This window comes from Prionailurus viverrinus, chromosome A1, assembly GCF_022837055.1.
Source record: "Prionailurus viverrinus isolate Anna chromosome A1, UM_Priviv_1.0, whole genome shotgun sequence".
Lineage (NCBI taxonomy): Eukaryota > Metazoa > Chordata > Mammalia > Carnivora > Felidae > Prionailurus > Prionailurus viverrinus.
The window spans coordinates 219,868,835-219,891,652 of NC_062561.1; positions in this window are offsets into that span (position 1 = coordinate 219,868,835).

The window sequence follows — 22,818 nt, forward strand, 5'->3', positions numbered from 1 at the left end:
CAAATAGCAGATTATTGCAATGATTCAAAAGCCCAAAGCTAACAGGCCACAATTTTTATATTTCTCTTAGCTTTTTTCCACATGATGATTGTTACAGATTCGGGCATTAAGACAGATGTCCTGCAGTAAAAGAAGTTAAACAAAATAATAATGCAAAAGGCAATAGGAAGCAGGCCAGTTAGGGGCAGAAAACTCACGCAGAATTTTACAGTACACTTATACTTATGCGTAATTGGCTCACATTGTGTCATTGAGTCACTATATTCGCAATATAGGCCAAGGACTGTAATTTTGTAGCAAAGTACATTTCTGCCCCAAATTAAATTGGGATTGATTTTCAGAAAAGAATTTAGCCTGACCATATCATTTAGAATCAAATGAAGATAATATAAAGCCCTCTACCTATTTTATACCAAAAGGTATATATTCAGTAGAGAGCCTATGTTTGTAATAATTACCAAAAGCTAGAGGAATGTGTATATTTTCTTTTTAGGAATGACTTAAAATTTTTTTTTAATGTTTATTTATTTTGTGTGTGTGTGTGAGAGAGGCAGAGCTCCAGTGGGGGAGGGGCAGAGAGAGAGAGAGAGAGAGACAAAATCTGAAGCAGGCTTCAGGCTCTGAGCTGTCAGCACAGAGCCTATGCGGGACCCTAAGCCGGGACCCTCAAGATCATGACCTGGGCTGAAGTTGGACGCTTAACTGACTGAGTCACCCAGGAGCCCTTTTAGAAATGACTTTTAAACAATAGTTATATCGACGGAAGTAGCCTACCGAGGATGTCCTTCTTCTGCTTCAGTCAGAAAAATGCTAACCCAGCTGATGGACTATGAGTCATCCTATTAGTTATAATCTTGGAAATGAGAATCTAATACCTGATACCTCATACCTAATACCTGTGAATGTTGGAACCAAAAATCGCACTGCTCCAGCACTAGTGGATGGCTGACACTCATCTTCGAACCATCCCACTTGAACTGGTCCTGAATTCAAATCTCATATAGAACCAAATGAAACAGAACCAAAATCACATCATAAAGATGATATAAAGAGAAGCTTAGAAATGTAGTTTTTAACTTTTAAGCCTCTATTTTACAGAAAGAAACAGCAGAAAACTGTTGAGAGATATGTATGACCCTATCTGCTACAGTTGTGTAAAAATAAAATGTATTTCAATAAGCTCTATTCCGTGCCTTTCAGTTACATTTTGCAAAAGATCAAATCACACTGCAACTCACTCTTTGGAAGCATAGTGACATAAGGAATAATGTAGAAAACAATCTGCTCTATCTAATTCTATGACCTTCCAATGTGGTTCCCTTCCCTTATAAAGCCATGTCTAAGCTGCCAGAGCATTCTTCTGATTAATTCCCTCTTTTCTTATTTTCTTCAAATTCATCCATCCTCCTTATAGGAACTAGAGAGGAAAACAGGTAAACATTAAAAAGTTAATTTTACTATTATATTTAAAATTCTCCAGTACTCCCTTATCATTACAGATTGGCAATGAGTTCCCACCTGAGCAAATAAGGTTCTGCCAAACTCTTTACTACCAGCACCTCTTGCTTCATCTAACAACATTATTAACCACTTTACGTTCCAAGTGAAGACATTTTACAGACATTTTACAAACTTCTTTGCTTTCTAAATCCATAAATTTACTGTTGTAGTATTTTACATGTCTCGTATGTTCCCGCAGCTAAATTCTATTCACCACTTAAGATACAACTAGGACACCCCATTCTACTAGATATTGTCCTAACATGATATTCTGTCACTTTTTCTCTCTTTCTTCTTCCCCTTAGGAACATTTCTTAATACCCTTTCAGTATATCTATCATTGCACCTACCACATTTTATTTAATCATCTATTGGGGAAACATATTTCCTGTGACATTATGAGTTACTTGAACAATTGTTTTACATTCGCTTGTATGTTGGCAACACATAATTTAGTGCCAGATGCTTATAAGTAATCAATAAATGTTCATGATAGAAAACGAAATCAAATGGTAAGGAACACCTTCAGTCATAATATTGATTACACATTTTAAAGAAAAGCTTTTATTCAAGTGCTGCTTGATCTGTTTGAATATGAAGATCAACTGGAATAAAGTTGATAGTTAAAATGAATGCTTAGACATAGTTAAAAATTTACTTGTATTCCTACAAATAAGAACTAAGATTTGCTGCTGCTGTTTTTATGAACAATAAGTTCAACTTTCTTTAAAGGATGCATATGTACTCATGCCATGAAACAGTAGTTACTTGAATAAGCGAAGTAGTTTTTAATACCTTAAATTTGTAAATCACTTTTTTCTATGTCTGTTGTGACAGACAATGCTAAAGCATTTTTTTTTTATATAATCAAAGGTTTGGAGATTTTCAGGACAAACTTTCAGAATCTGATTTCACAATTAGAGTTTTTTAAATGCTATAGTTACATTCTACATAAGTAGCATAAGTTTTCAGTAGAGAAATATCTTTAAAAAGATTACGCTTTATTTATTTGTACCTTCTTGTTTTCCTATCAAAAGTACAGACTTTGTCTACTTTTTTTAGAGACAAATATAAACATAATTAATTATTCAATTAAAGTTTCTAAGAAGTAACAAATGAATTCTTGAAAAAGAATGCCTTCTGTGATTAGTTATACCCTTTGGAAGATCTCTATGATTAATTGTCTCACAACAATTACTTGTCTTCATTAATTAGGAATATACCTTTTCTCCACCTTCTCAATTCAGTTAAAAGTAAAACAGAAGTGCAATATCCATATGGACTTATTGGTACTAAGCGACCTTTTAGAAAATGCTCTCTGAAAAAAGTAACTGTTCAGAAGTTATTTAGTTTGCTTTAAAGTTACTTTGATTAGTAATTTTGAGGATTGATCCTTAAAGAGTTAATCTAATAAACTGCCGTCCCAATAACGGACATTTAAAAAAATCACTAACAAGATATCCCAATATAGAATTATTTTATGTGTGGCAATCAGTAACCATTTTCATTTGAATACCACCCAACATTTTCTCCCAGGAAGAGGAACTCTGTCCACGTTATTTTGCAATCAAAGCTTCAGGATAGTTCCCATTTAAGACACTCATATGGTTCTGTAGATTTTTAGCACTGGTTGCTTTTCCCTGAGCATTTGAATTCTGGACTCTGAAGGCTGGGGTAAAAGCCTACTATAAATGTAATTGAGTTTTTAAAGGTTTCTCTAAAGTTCAGCAGGGATTTAAAATGAAGAATTTCAAGCCTGCCTGGCTATAAATAAAATATGTTCTTTAATGTTGGAACCAAGCACTTTTTTTTTCTTGTCAGCAGAAGGAGAAAAAAAATCATCATTGGAGAAAAATGAAATATGACTGATAAGTCAAAATAGTTTTCATCATTGCCTTGATGTTTTTTTTACTAGAGGTCAAAGTTCTTATGATATTACTCCTCCTTTTCTTTGGTCATCAGAGGGATTGGGTGGGACCAGATTAAAATACCTCAATTAGGAATTTTTTCAATTATTCGGCTCAAAATGAGTTGGAAAGAAAAATATATACACACATACATGTGTATACATACATACATATATAAAACACACACATACATATATATCTAAAGCTTCTGTACTATTATTCTGTATTCTTATATAACAAATATTCAAATATTTATAGCAGGATATGGCTACCTAAAAATAGGAAATAATATCCTAAACAAAAATAAAAAAGGCAAAGTACATGTAATAAAATATAAATATTTATAATGTTTATGACTGAATGAAGAATAGAGAACATGTAAAAGAATTAAATAGCTTTATGGGAAGAATATAGAGAACAGTAGGGTATCTAGTTACTGTTTTTATGTAATTAATTCTATATTAAAAGGTAGAAGTTAAAGGCACTAGAACTCACATAATGTGCCAATTTTTAACCACAGAATTATATTGATTTCATAAAAGACAGGAACATTATTGAACATCAGTTTCTATTGTACAGGAACAATCATATCAATACAAAAAAATGATCTCTACTCTTGCATAGAATTTACCTTGCATGAAATGTTAACTCAAATCTGAGTCAAGAAGTCATCGTTCCATTAACGCTAAAGAACACAGATCCTATTAGAAGATCATTTTAATCATTTTATTATTTTCTTATCTGTTCAATGAGGACTTCCATTTATTTCCCAATGATAAGCGTGCATACTTATATTTAAAATAAATGTCATAAAAATAATCTGAGTATTAACTTGCTTTTGGAAGTACTATTACTATAGATATACTTCCAATAAGTCTATTCTACCACACTGGGGTGCCTGGGTGGCTTAGTCAGTACAGCATCTGACTCTTGATTTCAGCTCAGGTCATGATCTTGTGGTTTATGAGATGGAACCCACATTGACAACGCTGACAGTTTGGAGCCTCCTTCGGATTCTGGTTTCTCTCTTTCTCTCTCTGCCCCTCCCCGGCTCATGCTATTTTCTCACTCTCCCAAAATAAATAAATAAATGAATAAGTTAAAGAAAAGACCATCCTACCACCACCACTACTAATATTAAAGAGAAAGGTGAACAATGATGTTAACATTTGTTGATGTTGTAAGATTTGAAGTCTTAAATATTTTTCATGAATTACCTCTAATATAAGCATTAAATAATGTTAGAATGCCATTAGGTTTGAATATGAGGTCTAGGAGATAAATATATTGTAAAACAATACCACAAAAATCTCTCTCTCTCTCTCTTTTTTAAAGTTCTAGTTAATTTGACAACCAAATTGGTCACAACCACTATTGATTTCCACTGTTAAATAAGAACAATGAAAACAAAATATAACTCCAATTAATCAAACCTCCAAAATGATTTCTCTTGTCATTTTTGTAGTGCTAACAAATGTCTGGGCAACAAATATTTCACAATATAAATTCTCCCCTGCATCAGTTTTGTAGTTCGTCACAAAACTGTAGTTGAAACCAACAATGACATAAGCAGAAGACGGATATCTTGTTAATTTTTTCAAAAGTATATTTCAAAGCAGAAGTAAATTTAGTGTTTTCTTATATGTTGATGAGGCAAAAGGAGATGAAACATACCTTATCAGTCAAAATTTTACTTTGGTATCTAATAAATCTCTAAAAATATTTCTACTAAGAATGAAGATACACAAGTGAAATATTTGCACATTTTTATTTGGTTTGCAAATAAGAAACAATAAATAAGACATATTTTAAATATTTACAGAATGTAAGTCCAGATTTTGGAAAGGAAATTGGGTAAACTTAAGGTATATAAGGCAAAAATCTGTCTGAAAAATGATGAACTAATTAAAACATAACAGACTGAATTTAGTTTGTGGGTGCTTCCATTTTTTTAAAGTAGTGGGTCAGCTAAAATTGTCATAATAAATACATCTTTAACAGTTATGATATATTGTTTCATGCATAATAATAACTGTTATTTTCTCGCTTAATTTCCTGATAGTATTTACCAGATAAATGTTAGTTGTGTAGTTTAATATCGCATCAATAATCTATAGATTTATAATCAAGGGTCTTTAATTCTGCTGCTTCTAACACTTTAAAACATTATCATTAAGATTATGTTTACTAGAAAGTACAATTGGTGGTTTTTATAACTTCTTACTTTTTTACTCCTTCACCTGAGATTAGTGTATAAATACAATCTTTATAAAGATTTATAAAATAAAATCGTTATAAAAAAACGCTATGCAAAGCATTAGTCTCATACGGAAAAAAACCTCATTTCTTGCTGTCTTTCAATATTTCAGGTATCAGTACTGTTGTATTGGATGTGACTTTGGATTTGTCCCACTGCATTATCTAGATTATATTTATATTACATTCTTAACTAAATCATTTCATAACCTTTACAAAATAATTAGAAAGCAAGATTCTGTTATCTTTTGTATGGCTAAAGCAGGGTAGAAAAAAGGAAAGACATACAAATCCCCACGAATAAATATTTGGGTGGGGATTGCCAATTACTATGGGGTTGGATTGACCATCAGCCCAGTTGATGAGAAATACATATTGATGAGATTTTCCACTTTACACTACAGACAATCTTAAATGTTGGTCAATACTGAAGTATCTGTTTTTCCCTTACTTGCTTCAAATCCTAGCTAAGAGTATGACTCAAATATTTTGTTTGCTTTCACAACTAGGTTGGATATCTGCAGCTTCCTTATCCATTTATGTTACACGGAAAATATACTGCTAACGGCTTGTGCACTGGCCTTAGTTAAGTTTCAAAAAATAGTTAATTATTATTATTTTCAGAGAGAGAGAGACCAGGGGAGGGTCAGAGAGAGAGGGAGACACAGAATCTGAAGCAGGCTCCAGGCTCTGAGCGGTCAACACAGAGCCTGACGCGGGGCTCGAACTCACGAACCGCGAGATCATGACCTGAGCTGAAGTCTGACTCTCAACCGACTGAGCCCCCCAGATGCCCCCAAAACAGTTTAATTATTTAATCTATTGACTGTTCCAATGTAAATTAATGCTTGATATATCTGCTACCCAAAATAATCAAGGAAAAGAAAACATAGAATAAAAATGTTAACCTAGAAGCACAAAGCAGGTAAAGTTCTAAATTGAGAGCTGTAGGAAAGTCTAGCATGAATTCAACGTACACTAGAGAACTAGAAAAATATGATTAAAAAGTTGTATTGTTTTATGTAGAGTATAATGAAAGAAAACTAGGAGCCTATTTCACTGAGACATTCTGATTCAATTGAATTTATAAACTGCATTCTGAATTTGACAGTGTATTAAATAATAACACATCATGATCAACTAACATTTATCCTGGAAATGCATGGCTCTTTTCCCAACAGAAAACCTAAGAATATAAATCAAAAAATTAATTGGCAATGCACAGTCTTACAATTATCTCAAATAATTCACACAAATTATTTGATGGATTCAATGCTTATGATTTAAAACATTTACCAAATATAGATTGAAAGAAAATATTTTAACTTGTTAATATTTATAAAGAAAAAAAATGACAGCAAATATACTAATTGGAGATATACATGCATTTTTAATTTTTTAAAAATAAATTAAAAAATTTTATTTAAATCCAAGTTAGTTAACATATAGTGTATTAATGATTTCAGGAATATAATTTAGTGATTCATCACTCACATATCACACCCAGTGCCCATCCCAGCAAGTGCCCTCCTTAATGTCCATCATCAATTTAGCCCATCCCCCCACCCAACACCCCTCCAGCAACCCTCAATTTGTTCTCTGTATTTAAGAGTCTCTTATGGTTTGCCTCCCCTCTCTGTTTTTGGAACTATTACATGCATTTTTTGAGAGCAAGAAAATAAATGTTTATTATTATTGAATTTTTTTCATTGGAGGTATTTGCAGTTAAAAAAAGGAAGAGTAAAACCTTGTGAGGATTACAAGAGGAAGGACCCACTGTCCTTATTTGTTAAGAATAGTATCTTAATTAGAAAATCGACACTCTAATGAAACAAATAAAAATGTGGCAAATTTTCCAAATGAAGCCAAGATCACAAATACTGATAGCATATTTCTAATCACCTACAAAATTTAAATTATAAAAATATACCTCTAAGTACCAATAAGGCCCCTGAGTATGTAATAATTAACTTAGGCAAGAATACAGAAGTTTCTTACAAAAATAAGTTTAGATTCCAGTAAAAACATTATGATTTGAATTAATGGGGAAATATTCCAAAGGCCTAATCTAAATGAGAAAAGTCTTTATGAGAGACATAACCCTCATGGGGAAAAGGCATTTATATGCTACTACTCCCCTCTAGGCTTCCTGTCTTGTCTAAAAGGAGGGGTGGAGGAGTGAAGAGCTAAGAACACTTGTTAAGGTTAAAACTCCACAACAGAGCCTAGTAAAAGACAGAATTAATCATAATTACCACTCCTCCCCAGTGCTTCCTTTACTACCACATTAACAACACTCAAGTGTATTTATAGGGGATCACAGCTAAAAGTGAGGCAAGACCAATATTCTTTCTTAGTAGGTGTCCTTAGTAGATATCCTTAAATAAGAGAAAGGTAATTGGAAAATTCTCCAAATATTGGGAAATTAAATAGTACATCTGTAAATGATAATGGTCTCCAGGTGCCTGGGTGACTCAGTGGGTTAAGTGTCTGACTCTTGATTTTGGCTCAGGTCATGATCTCGCAGTTTGTGGGATTGAGCCCTGGGTTGGGCTCTGTGCTGACAGTATGGAGCCTGCTTGGGATTCTCTCTCTCAGTCTCTCTCTGCCCCTCCTCTACTTGGTGTGCTCTCTCTCTTTTGAAATAAATAAATAAATGTTAAAAAAACCCCGAATAGGGGCGCCTGGGTGGCGCAGTCGGTTAAGCGTCCGACTTCAGCCAGGTCACGATCTCGTGGTCCGTGAGTTCGAGCCCCGCGTCAGGCTCTGGCCTGATGGCTCAGAGCCTGGAGCCTGTTTCCGATTCTGTGTCTCCCTCTCTCTCTGCCCCTCCCCCGTTCATGCTCTGTCTCTCTCTGTCCCAAAAATAAATAAACGTTGAAAAAAAAAATTAAAAAAAAAAAAAAAACCCCGAATCATCTCAAGAGAACTTAACAGATATTTTGAAGTAAATGAAATTAAAAATACAACAGATCTAAATCTGTGGAATATAGTGAAATCAGTAATTAGAAGAAGATCTATAACACTTAGAAATGTATTTTGTTAATGAAGAAATATCTAAAATTAATAACCTAAGACCCATCTTAGGTTAAAGAAACTAAGCCTAAACAAGCAAAAGAAAATGAATAATGAAGGTTAAATTCAGGAATCAATAAAAATGAAAACAGAACAATAGTGATCATTAATGAAACTAAAATATTTATTTTTAAGAGATCAATACAATTTAGAAATATCTAGTCAGGCTAAGAAAGGAAAAAATAGATATTAAATAATAATTAATATTAGAAATGAAATAGGTTCTGATTACTAATCTCATGGAAATTAAGAGGATAATAAAGGATTACTACAAACTCTTAGCTCAAATACAAAAATGGACAGAAATGAAAAGATGTAAATAGTACATGTTAAAGATATTGAACAAATGGACTTTTCATAAACTGTTAAAAGTACACATCAACACATGTACTTTGGAAAGCTGTTTGGCTGCATGTCCACTAATGATGAACTTATAAATACCCAAGACCAAGTAAATAGAAGTTAGATATATATGGAACATATGTGCATATATTTGTACACAAATAGAGATGTCAAGAATGACATAGAAGCCATATTTTTAAAAGCCTCCAAGTGGAAATTATGCATATGGTCATAAGCAATACAATTTATAAATCCATTGTAGTATATTTATAAAATGAAAAAGAAGGAACTACTCCCTGCAGCAGCATGAATGGACCCTACAATTATGTTGAGCAAAAGTTGCCAGACATTTCTATTTCTGCATCAAGTTATTCTTCAAAAACAGGCAAAAATAATTAATGGTGAACATTGAGAGAACAGAATTAGTGAAGAAGAATGATTGGTTGGTAATATACCATTTTTTATGTGGTGTGTGTATTTTGTGAAAATTAATTCTTCTTTTATCTATAAATCAAGATGAATTATATAGACAAAATGAATTTTAGCAGAAATAAACAGAGAAGGCATTCAGCTGGATTAAGGTAAATTTTAAGTATCAAAAACTAGAGTTGCATGGTATTTATGAATGTAGACACAAAGGTGAATGGAGTAGAATGAAAAACTCAGTTTAAATCCAGTAAATTTAAACCATTTTGGAAATTTAGCGTATCTAAATCCAACGCAGAAAGGACAGATGATTCACTGAAGTGTAATGTGACAACTGACTAACCATTTGGGAAAAAAATAAAATAAAGTTATATCTATATCCCGCATTGCATACAGGGATAAAAACTAATGAACCAAATATTTCGTTGAAAAATGAAAAAAAATACTAGAAGAAAATATGTGAGAATTGCTCACTTTTTAGATGGACATTTCAATTGATTTTGTTTACGTTTGAGGATTCAAGAAAAAGGGTAGTACCATATTAGAAGAAAAGAAAAATATTCAAACAACTGAAATAGGCAAAGGTAGATTACTCTGGGGGACAGGTCCTATCAAAGGACATGAGGGCTGCAAGACTTTTAGTTTTTTACCGATTAGTCAATTTAGACTTTCATTTTGGTATGTGTATTTTACTTAATGAAAATAAAAACTCAAATTGATCTCTGGAGATTGTATGCAGATCACATAAAATGCAATCATGGAGATAAAGAACAATGGAGAATCACAATTCATATTTTGGAATCAAAAAGTGTTTTTGGATTATTTACTTTTACATTTCAGTCTCGATAAATGTGTAAAACCAGACACAGTGGAAAGATTTCAGTTCGTGTGTGTACTGTGCTCGATTAGTTAATGGCTGTCAGGAGATGCATTGCGAGAATCTCTGAAATGTTTCTGGGATTAGTAAGAAGGGGAATGGGGTAATTTAGCTGTCTTTTAGGAACTTAGGGAAGTAAAAAGATGATGCGCTCCATATTTCTCCTTTCTTTTATCAGCCAACATAATGATATGCAATGTACATTGATGAGATCATTCTGCAAAATAAGTGAACTTTTAAATAAGGTGACTCAGTTACAGCCTATTCAGTTTGAGTGTGGCATACATTAAAAATGTTTTCACAATGTTTCAATATAGAATGAATTGTTAATAAAGTATATAGAGATTATCTGTTGATGAACCATATTTGACATGCGGCTTGGTATTTTTTAACATATATAATGTCCCTTACAATCACTCAGTTCTTTGTTAAAGTTGGGAAAATAATTAGCCCTGAAAATATATTTTTCCCATTTTATTAAAAAGGAATCATGTTAGGTGAAGCTATCTTGAAATTCCATTTATTTCTTTGTAATCTATCCAAAGCTACCATAAAACAAATTACTACCATCAGGATAGAAATAGCTACCTCTTCCGGTTAACTTGTTTACCAGACTATGGTGCATCCTTAACTCGGCACATACTGTGGCTACTGTTTATCCAGAATTTCTTGTTACTTTTTGTTCATTTTATATGTCTCTCAACCTATATTTGAGTATCATTTTCACTCTGAAGTTTTCCTAAACATTACTCTCTTTGATGACTTTGCAAACCACACATTAGTTGTATTAAATATCTAATGTGATAGAAGTGAAAATTTAATCATACACATACCACCATAACTATTTATAAAGTGTGCTCCCTTAGCAAGGGTGTAGCCTACACACTGGGTAAAATATTTCCAAGTCCATGTTTTGTGACCTTAATGTTGCCTATATTCAAGGCATATTATATTAACACAGTGATTTGCCATTGGTTATTAGATGATGCATATTTATTGCTATACAGTAAAAAAAAATCATGAGAGATCCATATTTTCCACACTCAGTAATTTTAAAATGCTAATTTTATAAAATAAATTGTAATTTTTAATTTAGTTTCATGCAATGTAAAGTGGTATTCCATTTTTTGTAGAAGAAAGGTGGTAAATTTACTGCAGGCTCAAATAAAGTTTGGAACTATGACCAGCTCTATGATGATTTGCTAAGGTCTTCTGCATTTGAAAGCTAAAAACTCATCTGGTTTCAAGTTAAGCTGACTAGGACATAATTTCCAACAGGGAAAACATGGTTTCATAGACAAATTTTAAGAGAACATGTGAGGCACAGCAGAGAAAACTATCCTTCTAAATTATACACTTTACTCTGTCCACAACATTTGGGTTTTTTTTCTCCTCTTTTCTCCCTTTAATTTTTTTTTTCCTTTTAGAAATAAAAACTCAGAGGTTTTCTGGTAAAAAAAGCTAAAAGTAAAACAGCAGCTATAAAGGAGAATATCTGAGTTATTGGCAAATACTTAAGTTAAAAATGAAGCTAATGTGAAACAGAATTTGCATTCTAGTCATTTGTGTGGTATATAATCATGTACTGTATGCAGTTAAATGAGTCTGTTGTCTGGCTGTAATGAATATCTACATCCATCCTAACAGTTAATGAGGAATAAATGACTTATTATCCATGAATGGCTGTATCTAAATAGCTCTGCAACAAAAACAGAATATTAAAATGTGTAGCTAAAATAGATCTTAAATGATAATGAACTTACTTAGATTATTAATTAATTTTTAAAGCATCATAAGAGTCACTGCTTTAGGATGAAATCAGCAATAGACAAAGTTCAAGCACAATGACAGATTCAAAGTATGAATTTTAAATTGGATTTAAATACATATGTATGTGTTCGTGTACGTGCAGGTATATATGTATATACATGTGTATATACACTCATCCATATTATGCATTTACACACATACACACACTGACACACATTTAAAGGAAAACTGTCTTTTGTAAGGTATCTTTGCAACCTTAAAAATAACAGCACATAATTTTTACCTACCCCAACTTCACTTAACATGTTCATTTATAACATATAAATATAATTTTAAAAATTTTAAATGAATATATATAATGCATAAGTCTAATATTTAAAGGAGAGAATGTCATATTAGAACTATGTTTTTGTTAAGTCTGAAATTCATGCATAAATTTTGAAATAATGAGGGAAGTACTTTTTGTGAAAGCTAAGAGTGTCTTTTAGAAAATAATTTTTAAAAAGAACTACAACTTTTATTATTATTTTTACACAATGGTCCATTATATTATTTTATTCTACTAATATGAAATAGATTTTTAAAAACAATCCACAGTGCTCTGAGGTGAGAGATTCAAAGGCAGTTCTTTTAATCTGTAAATGATAAGCTGAGCAAGTTCTAAAAATAGCTAAATACACCCTCCAAAAGTCAAAAAAGCTATTTACTATTTTATCATCTAAATAGATGTTAGTGTATCCATTCCCTTTATTTTACTGCAACACAACACAATTTCAACTACGTTTATCTCTAACTCAGGAAATTGATGTCCCCTCCAAATGACTTGACAAAACTCTATCCTCAACCCACATTCTTACCCTCAAAATCTATTTCTCTCCCTGAAGACAAATCTATTAAAGTAGCACGTCTGAGTGTTTCCTCCCCTCCCCCAATCCATTATTTACATTCAGGTCTTCCCATTGCTTTCTGGGTTGGACCCAGATCCTTTCCTTCCTGTTCTCTCTCTTCTACACTATGCCCTCCTTTGCTCTTTTCATCACTGATACAAGTACATTTGAAATGTCTTACTGAGCCATGCACCCTTTCCAGGGGACTTTTTCATATCCTGTTATAATCACACTTTATTTTTTTCTGAATCATCAGTTTTCCAGGGAGAATTACTCTGTACTTGCAGATCAGTTAAATCTCTGTTGTATGTGTCCGTATACAATCTACACACCTCTAAAGAAATTTCCAGTTTTAATTTTACACATATTTGTGAGCACGAAGCAGAGTTTACACAAAACTGCAGGACGAATTTATGTAAATCAGAAATTATGACTCTGTATAGCATTGTGTGGCAAAGAAACACATTAAATTTCAGACATTTCTTGCCACACATAGTAGTAACACAATAAATACTAAGTGACATTTGAGCTGTGTATCTATGGCTAGCAAATTGTCTTAGTTTTCTGATACCTATTTCTGGAAATGATAGCAGTATTTAAAAATGGTCTACCAATATCAGTAATATATACTCTAAATTGTTATTATGATTTATTTCATGAGTAAATAACTGAAATACCAGAAACATAGAAAACTGTGCCTTGCAGTAGCTGACCATTTCCAAGATTAATTACATTTGGCCAAGATTTGGCAGACAGCTGGATGTCTGAGAAGACTTCAAAGTGATTTCATGCTCTTTCTTCTGTCAAGTGTAAATGTTTTAAGGTATCTCTAATTTGATGCAAATATTACGTGATGTTTATGGATAAATTAACACACACTGGGTCCCTGCTAAGTGCTGAGACAATGCTAGAAAAATGCAAATGACATTTTTTTGTGTGTTGATGTATTTAATGATCAAGGGGAAATGAATGTAAAATTATACATAAAACAAAGACAAATAAATGTTTATGATCATACATGAAGAAGCAATTTGGCCAAAAAGAGAGTGAATATGTTGTATATGATTTTTATTGTAATTTTTATTACATATCATGGTCTAGTCATGTTAATTGTTATAGTGGAACGACCTGAGAAGTAACATTCTTATTTTAAATCCTCAGATCTGAAAAAGATCAAAAAGTACAAATTCATTTTAAATAAATGTAAACTTAAAACAGATGTGTAATTCCTTTTTCATAAATTGATTTTCCCATAAAATCCTTGTGTCTCTATGAAAATTTTAAAATGGAATGCTGCAGGTTTTTTTTTTTAAATGAGAGAAATGATTGAAATTTCTAAAAAAGTCTAGCAGACATAATGCATTTAGACATGACTGACCTGAATGAAAAGTACATGAGATATTTCAGGGGTAAGCAATGGTAGAAAGGAGGAAATAAAAGTGTAAGGATACCATGCACATGCCATATTTTTATGAATTTCTGTCTGGTAACAGATAATGATAGGCATAGGTTTGAACCAGTGACCCTGATATGAGAATCTCCCTACCTGTCCAAATTTATTTTGAGTAAGTCAGTTTTCAAATTAGGTTTAATTTGCATTTTTAAAAAACTAAATTCGTTTTAAAATTACATTATTCACAGGAATATCTGAAAAGTGTACTAGGTTCTGAAATGGAACTGCTCAACTTGGCCATAAAACAAAAAGTTAGAACAGAAATGGTAATCTAGGAAAAACCCAGGGAACACAAGTCAGGGAGAGATGTTTGCCAAGCATACTTACAAGGCTACTTTAATTTTTTTTTTATTGTTCATTTTTTTTGAGAGACAGAGGCAGAGGAGAGAAGGGGCAGAGGGAGAGAGAGAGAGAGTCACAGACTCCAAAGCAGGCTCCAGGCTCCCAGCTGTCAGCGCAGAGCCCAACGTGGGGCTGGAACCCACGAACTGTGAGACCATGAGCGGAGCCAAAGTCAGACGCCCAACCAACTGAGCCACCCAGGTGCCCCACAAGGCTACTTTAAATCACACAGTGCTGATGGTTACAAATAAAATGCTGGATTTCAATCAGGAACAGGAAATTATTTGTAAGTATTATTTGTGCTTCTACCTTGTTTTATTCTCAGATACATCATTTCCAAAAATAATTCTCTTAATGGGGAATATCTCATGCAGCAAAATACAGAAACCTCTAAATTACTATCTATTTTAAGCCACCGAAACTTCTTATAAATGCCACATATATCATTTGTTTGCATTTAATAATGAAAACAATCAAAATATATGAAGATTTAGAGGTAAAAAAGAAAACATTCAATTCTAGGGTAAGTGGATAAACAATAGCAACATATAATTCACCTACATACTTTTCATCGTTCAAAGTCCTCCAAGGTCTATATTTTATAACCATGTTTTGATTATTTTCTCCCAGAAGCATGTTCAATGAAACAAAGTTGTTTAATTGATGCTATGTAAGTGTCCTCTAATCAAATAAGCATGGGACACACTGCATAACTTATTCCTCTTGAATATCTTCAGAAGTACTACCTAAATTTATTTAATCATAAAATTTGTTTTCTAAACCAAATAACATGAAAATCCACAAAGATCTAGCCTTGGATAAAGCCTCACCAATTAGCAAGATGCCCAATGTTTACCCAGATCTGTCTTGGTATTTTTATATGCTGTTTATCATCTTGTCTTACCCTGTTCAGTTTCAGCCACCTAATGTGTTTGTAATTTGCACCATCTTTGATCTCTTGTAAAAGTTGGTGTTTCATAGGCTACTCATTCTTTTCCCACTTTTCCAACTGAAATGTTACCTTCTCTTTAAGCCTAGTCTTCTTTGGAAACAGGAACCATAGCTTATCTATACACATATAAACTACCATAGTATCTAGAATATACAAGCTCATAACTTTATCCAATATATGTTAAAACAAATAATTTTTAAAAAGAAAGAAAATTCCCCGCGTCAGGCTCTGGGCTGATGGCTCAGAGCCTGGAGCCTGTTTCCGATTCTGTGTCTCCCTCTCTCTCTCTGTCCCTCCCCTGTTCATGCTTTGTCTCTCTCTGTCCCAAAAATAAAATAAACGTTGAAAAAAAAAATTTAAAAAAAAAAAAAAAAAAAGAAGGGGCGCCTGGGTGGCGCAGTCGGTTAAGCGTCCGACTTCAGCCAGGTCACGATCTCGCGGTCCGTGAGTTCGAGCCCCGCGTCAGGCTCTGGGCTGATGGCTCAGAGCCTGGAGCCTGTTTCCGATTCTGTGTCTCCCTCTCTCTCTCTGTCCCTCCCCTGTTCATGCTTTGTCTCTCTCTGTCCCAAAAATAAAATAAACGTTGAAAAAAAAAATTTTAAAAAAAAAAAAGAAAGAAAATTATGTTAGATTTATTTCCTTTGTAATAATTGTGATATAAAAAGAAAGAGACTGAAGAAATCTATAATGTTAAGGAAATTGGAGGAGAATGAGAAGAAAACCTAAACATATATATTTAGGGCAATGCTCTAATGACTGCTTGAATCACACCCATATAGAAAATAGTCTGCTGACAACCTTCATTTGATAGGATGCTTTTTTGTGGAATGTACGTCTTAAACTTTTGTTAGCCTCATCACTTAAATGACATTTTGAGCCAGACAAAAAGAAGTGAAAGGTTTAAATAAGTCAATATTCTTGGGAAAATACATAGGAACACAGAAGCCAGAAAGGATTTTGTGTGTGTGTGTGTGTATTTTCATCAATTATTCTATTCCTTTTCTAAAAATCACAATTACTGGGTTTTTTTTTTAAAGTTTATTTATTTCTTTTGAGAGAGAGACAGAAAGGGAGACAGAGAGAGAGAGAATAAGGGGAGGGTCAGAGAAAGGGAGAGAGAATCCCAAGCAGGGTCCACACTGTTAGCATAGAGCCCAACTTGGAGCTCAGACACATGAATTGTAAGATCATGACCTGAACTGAAATCAAGAGTCTGATTCTTAACGGACTGAGCCACCCAGGTGCCCCTTACTTGTATTTTTTAAAATTTTACTTTATTAAAAATCTTCCTTAGTCAATATAATTAATATTAATACTTAGATACAATATAGTGAATATGATCATGATATATTAAAATAGACTTAGATTAAAAATTAAAAAAAATAAATGAAAATTATTGTATTAATTTAGATTTTTCCCACAATGATCTCACCTAAGAAATCAATATACATAAGCTGCTGTATGTCATAATTATTTGTGACTTTTATATATATACAAACTTTTTATATATACAAACTTTAAAAATAATTAAAATAATTTAAAAATAATTAAAAGAATATCATTTTCAATGCCTTTAACTATATACATACTAATATGCTCTGCATATTAAAGAAAAATTGTTAGGAATGTTTGATTGATTAGTCTTTGAAAATACCAATAGATATCTATCTGTATTTATATGCAACACTAAAGAGTAATACGTTACAAAAATTGTACAAACTCTAATGCACAGCTTGTTTTTAGCTGCTAACTTTGTAGACTCTAATGGTCTAAAGCCTCTTGCAACTCTCTAAGAGAGATCTTGCAACCCTCTGAGAGAGACTTTTTAATAAAGTCTTTCCATACCAGAAAAACTGATTACCATTGCAACATGGGAATTCTATTTGCTGTTATCCCACCTCCTGGATGTTTTTACTTGGCACCTACTTCCTTTCTGATGTCACACTAAAGAAGATTATATCTAGCAAATTTTTATTTCAATATAGGTTTATTTCTAAAGAAGAGTTCCCAGAGTGAATGTAAAAGATAACTGGAAAAATTGTTCACTTCAATTTGTGTACAACAAATAACTTTACCAGAAATGGGCCCAGCTGAGATGAATCTTTTGGAATTATTGTCTTGACAGCTACATCAAGAAGATTAGTATCTCCCGTATTCCAATTCTATCTTTGAAAATAAGGAGAGTAGGGATGCAAGGCTAGGAGATTTACATTAAAATGTAAATACAGCAGGGCCTTGGCTCTGCAGTCCTATTTATTTTTATGCCCTGTTTCCCCTCTTCCTTCTTCTCTCCTCCCCTACTCATCGTACCATGTCTAAGAAAACACAGAATGGACATAGTTCAGAGCTTCCAGGCTGGGAAACACGTGGAGATCTGGAGGGAGTGGTGCACATGGAGAGGGCCCTGTGCCTTCTTCCCATGCCTAGTCCTGTGTATCTCTTCATCTGGCTGTTGATTCATATCTTTTATCATATCCTTTAAAAAACTGGTGAATGTAAAACAAACAAAACAAAACCACAACAAACAAACAAACAAAAACACACGGAGAATGACTTACAATATCTCTGAAACCTCACACGGGTTTGAGTTACCTGAGTTTATTCTCCTTGCCAGAAAATACTTTTAGCCTGAAGTTGAATACATCTTGTGTTCACCTTGTTTTTAAAACAAGATATTGATTAATTTATTCTCAAGATATCAGTGGTATAAGTTATAGCATCATTTACTTATCCAATTATTTGAAGAATAATGAAATTTGTGTTGAAAAATAAAAGATCCAAGACTCCATGCCTCACCTTTACTAAATAACTCAACATTGTTTAGTGTAAAAAAAATAAGGTTGGAGTAAAAAATTCTCCAAATCTAAAAAGGTATCCATGATGTTTGTGCTTAGAAACATTCTCCTTAATTGCTGCTTCACAGTCTCTCTGTCCAGGACTTTCTCTACAATGTCTTGCCTTCATCCAGAATATGTGGCATTTTCAAAACAGACACTATGTTTGCTATTTATAACAACAAAGACAAAGGGGGTAATGAAGCCAGATTATCAGGCATTATGTATCATAGGAAAACTTCCTGCTCAACTGCAGAAGGGAATAAACTTTGGAAACCTAATGTACACAATTAATCTACAGTCTGAAAAACAATTAGTCCAGCAAGGTTGTGGCAAAGAGGAATACAAACTCACACAGATGGATATAAACTTTGAGCAAATCAGGTGCGAGTTAAATAAACAAGAACTAAGTTTCTTCTACTGAGAATGCAACAAATCCTCCTGTACAGGGAATGGAAACTATTCCAAAGGTTGTTTCTATATTAGATAGAAGAAATATTATATTCCATTGTTAAAGAGAGTCTTCTTACGTAAAAAGTTCTTGTTAAAATGGAAGATTTTATGAGCCAACCAGTAAGGAAAAACATGGTAAAAACCACTTACATGCACAGTGGTGTTTTAATATATATTGAAAGCAATTTTCATTCTCTAATATATGAAAAAAGCTTCTGTGCTTCTTCAAGTAAGTTAAAGGTTGTATAGAAATGGCAGTCATATATAAATTCCAGTATGTATAAAAATTAAAAGGGATGTCTGGGTGCCTCAGTTGGTTAAGCGTCCAACTCCTGATTTTAGCTCAGGTCATAATCTCACATTTGTGAGTTTGCCTTGGGCTCGGTGCTGACAGTGTGGAGCCTGCCTGAGAGTCTCTCTCTCCCTCCCCTTCTTATATTCTCTCTCTCAAAATAAATAAAACTTAAAAAATTTTAAAATATATGTATTCACATGGAAAAATAAACTACACAAAATGACTGTATGTATTATGGTGGGAATAGTTATGAATTTGTTTAAGTATCAGGGAGAAAAATAATACAGTAGAATTAGAACTTGTTTAAAATAATTTGGAATATTAATACATACATTTATTATATGAGAACAATGTTATGAAACCTAACATGGCTAATTCACAACAGACATTGATCTTGGTGCGTATTTACTTTTACAGAGTAATCTTTTCTAACCTCTTTTTGTCTTTTTGCTGTCAGTTACCATCAATCAGTTAAACCTTTTAAAGCAAACTGCGAGAGAATTCTTAGGTCACCTTTATTTTGTGTTTTTTCAAAAGAAGTATATAAAAAGGACATGTGCTTCTGTTGAATGACTGAGTGTCCTGTATATTAAATATATCTTTTAAATATGCCAGACACTTTCATTGGCCTTGCATATTCTTATTCTTATTTTATTAGAAAGCTGACATTAGTGCCTCAGGGACTGAACTTGTCATAAACATTTTTTTCTGAAATTAGAAAAAGTAAATCTGAGTGCCTGGAAATGAACACTCACCTTGATTAAAATAAGAAAATACAACCATCTTTCATTTTCAATCTTTCTTTACTAGAAGAATGGTTTTTACTTAGTGATTTTAAACTCACCTGTGGTATGCGTACAAGAATATTTTGAATCAGTTTGGTTCAACTAAGAGTTCCCAAGCATAATTCATAAAAATACTGGATTTTAGATTTTGTAGACTAAAAAAAAGAGCAGATGGTGATAATGGAATAGCCAAATATTTCTAAAAGGTGGATTTTTAAAATAATTGCATGCTTTTATTTTTAAAAAATAAAGCAGCATGAACACATTAGTTAAATTTTAATATCCTTTAATGTATAAAATTAAAAAAACTATAGTACGTCTAACACAAAAACATGATTTTTGAGCAAATAAGCTAAAACCAAATGATTACATAAAACTAAATGATAGCACAGGAAATAAAGTAACTTCATTGTGTCTATTTTAACATTATACACATTTAATGTCTATTGTTATTAATGGCATTAATCCTGCATTATAATTAATGAATATTAATTATAAATATAAACATAACACCACCATCAATATTTTTCTTATTCAGTGAGAAGAGCAATGAATCATTTATGCTCAATTACTCTTTTTTAGAAAACAGCTTTATTAAGGTATAATTGTGATTCAAAAGACCACATATATTTAATGTATACAACTTGATGAGTTTAGATGTATGCATACCCCTGTGATACCATGCTTAATTTCTCTTAAGGACTCTATATATACAAACTATATATGAGTTCATAGGGAAAAATTGAGCATCATAAATTTTTCTATATGTAAAAGAGAACCAAAAAAAATGGAAAAGTCTTACATTGAAAGCAAACTACCTGTTTTTCCATCAGACATTGAAAATCTATGAGTATTAGAATACTAATGTATCCCACGGAAAGGAGATCTTCTGTAGGTATTGGCTTCCCCAATAGACACACAATTTGATTGAACCAAATCTTTTTGGCTTTCATGCAATGTATAATTTTACATTTAAAAAAAGTTTAAATGAACATGTTTAGGGTAAGATGCTGGATAAAACATCATAAAACATAATTGACAATTGACTGAAGAACATTTATTTCTAATCCATATTCATGATTTGCCACATAAGGATTGCTACACATGGTTATGAAACATAAATGTGAACCTCAGGACAAATTATGTATTTTTTTTTTCCTGTTGGAATCAGAATAAAAAGTAGGTATGTGTAGTTATAGAAAAATAATGACATATTTCTTGTACACTTAACTTTGCAACTGAAATAACTTCCTGCCAGTTTTACACAGGATTTAATAAGTAAAGGGGTGCCTGGGTGTCTCATTCGGTAAGTGACGGACTCCAGGTTTCAGCTCAGATCATGATCTCACGGTTCATGAGATTGAGTCCTGAGTTGGGCTCTGCACTGACAGCACAGAGCCCGCTTGGGATTCTCTCCCTCCGTCTGCTCCTCCCACACATGCTCTCTCTTTCTTTCAAAAAAAAAAAATTAAAAAAGTAACACACGGCATTTCTAATAAGCAGACAAGCTTTATTTTCAAGGTAAATATAATACATGTATCACTAATCAAAAGCTGATTCCCTGAATCTCGTCAAAAGATGAAAATAATAACTTCCTTTATATATCAATGAAAGTAAGAATCACAGATTGTTCTTACATTCATGTGGATGTCTGAAAACACATATTGTATTATCAGGGCTGGGTACTTGGTTCTTATCTGGAAATTTGCTCTCTCTAAAGGGTAGCTATGGATTTATCTTCTAAACTACAGTAGTCTCCAGGTTGCTGGGTATTATAATAATTAATTCAAGCAAGCTATCTTCAAAAGTATTTTTGAGTTCAAATCAATTTTAGAGCCCTCTGAGAAAGAGGTGGATAAAAGGAAGTGGCCCTCACCTGTTGGTGATATTAATGAATAAATAGGAGTACTGGAAATGATAGTCAGGGTTGGCAAATGGCAAACAGGACCAAAATTAGTAGCTAGGAACCAAAACTTAGTTTCTATTTTGTTTTATAACAGCACAGATGAGAGACTTAAATATCCATGCCTCTGGACACTGAAAGTATATTAAATAATCGTGTGACACATTTTTATAAGTAAATGTAACTTTATCAAACCAACATTTAAAAATGGCAATTAACAGGGGCGCCTGGGTGGCTCAGTCAGTGAAGCGTCAGACTTTGGCTCAGGTCACGATCTGGTGGTCAGTCAGTTTGAGCCCCATGTCTGGCTCTGTGCGGTCAGCTCAGAGCCTGGAGCCTGCTTCGCCCCTCCCCCACTCACGCTCTGTCTCTGTCTCTCAAGAATGAATAAACCTTTCAAAAATGGCAATTAACAGTATTATTCACATAGAGCCAAATAAATCAAAATAGTTAATAATAAACTGATTACTAATTTTTCTACTTTTATAATATAAATCAATATCAGTAATCATTGCTGAATTTTTCTTCTCAGAGTTCAATATTTCTGGTAGTACCTTTCCTTGTTGAAAAGACAATCATGTACTTTTAATGGATTTGTTTTTGGATTTCCTGAAATACTTGGATTTCATGGTAACATTAAGCGGCCTTTCATTTACATATGGTCAGTCATACTTAATCTATAATAAGATATTTTAAATATATTACTATATAGCATTAATCTAACTTGTTAGATAATAAAAAAATAGCAAAGTTTTACTCTG